Genomic DNA, 5824 nt, shown 5'->3' with positions numbered 1-5824 from the left:
AAGTTGTTGAGAGGGTATTCCAAATGAAGAAGTGACATTTAGCACACGTTTTGAGGGGTGACTGCTCTCAAAATTATCCCAATTTTTGGCGTTGTTTTAAGTTTTAAGTTGGGTTATTATTTCAATACTTGAGCTTTGACAGATAACCCAGAACATTAAAATTCTCACAAGCTATGTGCTGTAAACAAATGAAACGACAGAAGAAGAACTAATACATCAAACATCTATATAGAACACGTCATGTCTGATTAACCTACCGAAGACATGTTTTGGTATTCTGTACAAGCGTGTACGTCTCCTTGGAGCAATATTTAAATACTATCACAATAGTTTAGCCGTATAATCTTGTAAACAGTGCATTTGCAATGGTCTGAAAGTTATAAGAATATGTTCGTTTTTATAACTTCCATCGGGAATCCTGAACCATTAACCCTACGTCTGATAACGGCGGTGTTTGTGAAGTGGCCCTCAGAAGACGGGTTTCATGGAAATAAAGCTCATCTGTCTGACTCATAAAAGAAAGATTTAAAGAAAACGACAGGTGAAAAAAGTGGGGATGAGACAGAGGACTTTACTAACTTTTACGGCTTCTTCTTCTTTTTTTTTTTTTACTGTCTTTGTGCCCCTGGTAAACAGTCGTATTTTGGCCCTTATGTATGCTAATCCTCACAAACATTGTACGTATGCTGGCCATAAAGAGAACACCACTCATCGCCCGCAAATTTAAAGACCACAGGTATAATCGTAAAGAGTGGCTCCCGTGGTTTTGACCCATGTCTTGAGCCAGGAGATGAAAAGCCGCCAGAAAAGACAGCATAAAATGAACCTGTATTAGTCTCTAACGCGTAGATTGTTTTTGAATTCATTACACAACATAACTTAAGCATGGATTTAACATAAACTAAGGTATATTCCCGGGATCGGCATTCGATAATTTACAACTATAAAGTGTCTGAATATATATATACGTATGTTATATAGGGATTTAATTATGATCAAATAATTCTTAGTGGGTGAAGGAAAACACCTTGTAATGATTAAAGTTTTTACCAATATTTGTTTGTTTGTTTTGTGCTAGCCGTCCCTAATTTAGCAGTGTAAGACTAGAGGGAAGTCATCACCACCCACCGCCAACTCTTATGCTACTCTTTTACCTACAAATAGTGGGGTTGACCGTCACATTATAACGCCCCCACGGCTGAAAGGGCCGAGCACGTTTGGTGTGACGGGGATTCGAGTGCCCTAACCACTTGGCCATGCCGGGCAAGTATCCAATATTTACAGTTTTCAAATAAAAATGTAAGTTGGTGCTCGCATCACGATTTGTACAGCAATTTTCTTGAAATTAAAAAAAAAAAGTTTGAAAATGTATATATAATGATTTTAATCTTTTATATTGATACATATATATTACTCCCATTCCCTCTCCTCGAAGAGTTAACGTAATCAGCGTAGATTGACTAAGTTTATAGATTGCTAAGAGTAATGTTACTAAGTAGTTATGTCATGCTTCACTGGGCTCACGACGGCAGTAGAGCCTGAATTCCGCCAGGAGGCGCTGGCTAACGAAGATTGTTTATTCCCAAATGAGTTTAGTATAAAATAACTGCATCCCACCCTCACTATTTAACCTAATTTTATCGTATTAGTCCAATAAAGAATTTCTACTATATGTATGTATATATATATATGTATTGTGTGGTTTTGTTTATCATAGATGAAAAACAAAAACTTTTTCACTGAAAGGTGACACAAAGAATAAACAATTGCCTTTTAATTAATTAAAATTAATTGACTTAGGGAGTCTGAGTTTGTATCAGACAGTATAACTGGAAACGTTTACTAAAAACTTGAGCTGTAAATTTGCTTTCATTTTGAGTCAGTGTACTTTTATGCAATCCTCAGGTCGTTTATCTTTCTGAAACCCAAAAGTAACTAGTAATATATCTAAAGTATTATTTATAAATTCAAATGAACATTAGAGCACGTGATGAACACAGTAAGCTGTTTGGTAAAGATATGCACAAAAGAAGATGATACCACAAAGGATCCCAAAAGCTAGAAACACACACTAAAGGAAAAAGGAGCCGAGATTCCATTCCTTCTTTGGCTCAGCAACACAACTGGACTTACTTCTGATGCTAACTCTCACCCCCCCCCCCCACCATTTTTTAGATGATACCACAAAGGATCCCTAAAGCCAGAAACACACACTAAAGGAAAAAGGAGCCGAGATTCCAATCCTTCTTTGGCTCGGCAACACAGTTGGACTTACTTCTGATGCTATCTCTCACCCCCGTTTTTTAGATGATACCACAAAAGATCCCAAAAGCTAGAAACACACATTAAAGGAAAAAGGAGCCGAGATTCCATTCCTTCTTTGGCTCAGCAACACAGTTGAACTTACTTCTGATACCACCTCCCCTCCTTTTTTTTCCTACCTTTAATCTTTATAAATTGCTCGACCCTATATGGTGTATTCTATATGTGTATTCTATATGATGTATTCTATGATGTACTCAGAAAAAGAAGTTGCAACTAACGAGAAAACACAACTTCCAGGAACAGTGGTAACCATTAGTGATCATTCTTGCTGGTATTTTACCTTTAATTACGGCGACACATCAGTTCAACTGTCAAACTGTTAAGGAAGTATGTCTTCTGCCACGTAACATTTATATAAATAATAATAATAATTAAATTTAAATAACAATTTAAAGTAAGCAAAATTAAATATTATTTACAAGGGAATTTGAAATATTAAAAAAACAAAACTCTTTGTTTATTGCTGTAGAGTAAGTCAAGTAAATCATTCCATGTAGTTAACATTAATTTCAAAGTGAAAACACAAGAACGGAATGGAAGTTGCAAGCTTGTAAAACAGTTGCATGTATTCTAAGTGTTATTATTCTATTAATTCGTTGACTGGCTAATGTCAACGCATGACAGTATTTAATCTGCTTATATTTATTTGTACAAGAATCATTTTCCCTCCCTCGTAAAATAAATTACCTACTTTCTACCCACCCTCCTTCCCTTCTTAGGATTTGTAGAGTTTATATACTCCCTAGGTAAGGAGTTAAATTTTTTAACACCCGTTAAAAACATATATATATTCATAGTTTAAAATAACAGTTTAGTTTGGTTTTGAATTTCGCGCAAAGCTACTCTAGAGCTATCTGCGCTAACCACCCCTAATTTAGCAGTGATAGACTAGAGGAAAGGCAGTTAGTCAACACCACCACTACATCTCTCTTCAGTTAATGGTGAAGCTTTTCCAATTAAATTTCTGTGGTATTTTACAACCGTGTTTGATTTATAAAAAAAATCGCTCATCCCCCGAGGAAATTGGAATGTGCATCTAGCTATCATCCACCTAAATGGCCCAGAATACCCTCTCAACGACTTGAATATTGTACCGGTGCCTAAATGGCCAAGTTAGGGACGTTTTACGATCTTGGGGCACTACTATTCTAGAGAGATTTAAGTTAGAGACATTTTACACTCTTGGGGCACTACTATTCTAGATAGATTTAAGTTAGGGACGTTTTACACTCTTTAGGCACTACTATTCTAGAGAGATTTAAGTTAGGGACGTTTTACGATTTTGGGGCACTACTATTCTAGAGAAAGTTAAGTTAGGGACTCTTTACACACTTTAAGCACGACTATTTTGGACAGAGTTAAGTTAAGGACGTTTTGTACACTTTAGGCACAACTATTTTGGATATAGTTAAGTGGACGACGGATTAGACCGGAAATCATTTTTCGGATACTATTACGAGGGACAATGTTTTATGACTGGAATCATTCTTCGGGGACATCTACCTGCAAAGTGGACGACGGTTTGAGATATAAAACATTCTCTGGGCACAACATCTTGGAGGGAAGGACGATTTTTAGCCCGGAAGCCATTTTTCGGGTATAACTAGCCCACGAGAATTAAGTAGATGATATTTTAGCTTTAAAAACGTGCTTTCGGGCACAATCACTCTGAGAGATTTAGGTAAAAGACGTTTCAACTCAGAAGACATTTTTTTGGGCATAATTACCAGAAAGGAGGAACAAAGTTTTAAAACTATTCTTCGGGCACAACTACCTGGAGACAGTTATGTGAACAACGTTTTACATCCGATACGTTGTATTAGCATAACTACTTGAAGAATACACATCCTATCCAAAAGTATGTAATAAATTAAACGATGTTCTGAGTACAGAAATACACACAGGTGTTTTATTATTTCCCCGCCAGGTACAGTCCTGTTGAAGTTCAGGTCCCTTACGAACAGTCTTCTCCAAACAGGCGCAGTAACGTGCGTGTAAGTACATATGTGGGCAGTGCAATAAAAGACGACTTTAATTTTAAGGAGTTTCTATTCCCACGCATTTTAGATTTCGACAACACTTGGATCGTCCGTTATGTCTTATAAAAGACGACTTTAATTTTAAGCAGTTTCTATTCCCACGCATTTTAGATTTCGACAACACTTGGATCGTCCGTTATGTCTTATAAAAGACAACTTTAATTTTAAGCAGTTTCTATTCCCACGTATTTTAGATTTTGACAACACTTGGATCGTCCTTTATGTCGTATAAAAGACGACTTTAATTTTAAGCAGTTTCTATTGTCTTATTTCATCTATAGCTAATGCACGTCACCAATGGTCACTCGTACAGCACGTGAAGTTAGAACAAATGCGAGCCTGCTCGCTTAAAGTTATATGTTCTGTTAGCACATATTTCATATTTTATGCGCAGAAAGACAGAGCAGCAATTCATTTACTTCGATACAAAACTTCGTCCGTTTAAATCCAGAATAAAAGCCCACGAGATGTCACCACCAGCGATTCCAGAGAAACTGTTATGCTGTTACACCTGAGCTAAAGGATTAATCCAACTAATAAACCATTCTTTTAATCATGGAAATAAACATAACCATTGCAAAAGTTTCGAAAAATATGCAAAGTGTACGCACAAACCGCCATGATTCAATGTTGGATGCTTATAATGCTAAAATAGCAAGTCATAACAGCAATGTCTTCATCTCAAATATCACTTGAAGACACCTGTAGAGGGGTCGTTCGTGGGTAACGTTTCAGAATTGTAAAGAAGTTGGAAATGAAAAAAGAAGCCTGAACAGAGTTTCTTGAAGAAGCAACATTTAGCACACGTTTTGAGAAGTAAAGAAGCTTGAAAAGAGTTTCTTGAAGTAGCATTTAGTACACGTTTTGAGGGGTAAAGATGCCAAAAAAAAGTTTCTTGAAGAAGTAACATTTAACACACGTTTTGAGGGGTAAAGATGCCAAAAAAGAGTTTCTTGAAGAAATAACATTTAGCACACGTTTTGAGGGGTAACAAAGCTTGAAGACAGTTTCTTGAAAAAGTAGCATTTAGCACACGTTTTGAGGAGTAAAGAAGCCTAAAAAGAGTTTCTTGAAGAAGTAACATTTAGCACACGTTTTGAGGGGTAAAAAAGCTTGAAGAGAGTTTCTTGGAGAAGTAACATTTAGTACACGTTTTGAGGGCTAAAGAAGCCTGAAAAGAGTTTCAAATCTCTCTAGAACAGTAGTGACTAAACAGTGTAAAACATCCCTAACTTAAATCTCTCTAGAATAGTAGTGCCTAAAGAGTGTAAAACGTCCCTAACTTAAATCTATCTAGAATAGTAGTGCCCCAAGAGTGTAAAATGTCTCTAACTTAAATCTCTCTAGAATAGTACTGCCCCAAGATCTTAAAACGTCCCTAACTTAAAGCTATCTAGAATGGAAGTGCCCCAAGAGTGTATAATGTCTCTAACTTAAATCTCTCTAGAATAATACTGCCC

The sequence above is a fragment of the Limulus polyphemus genome, unplaced genomic scaffold, assembly GCF_000517525.1.
Source record: "Limulus polyphemus unplaced genomic scaffold, Limulus_polyphemus-2.1.2 Scaffold1051, whole genome shotgun sequence".
NCBI lineage: Eukaryota > Metazoa > Arthropoda > Merostomata > Xiphosura > Limulidae > Limulus > Limulus polyphemus.
The sequence above is the reverse complement of the archived record's forward strand: the minus strand, read 5'-3'. Positions refer to the sequence as shown.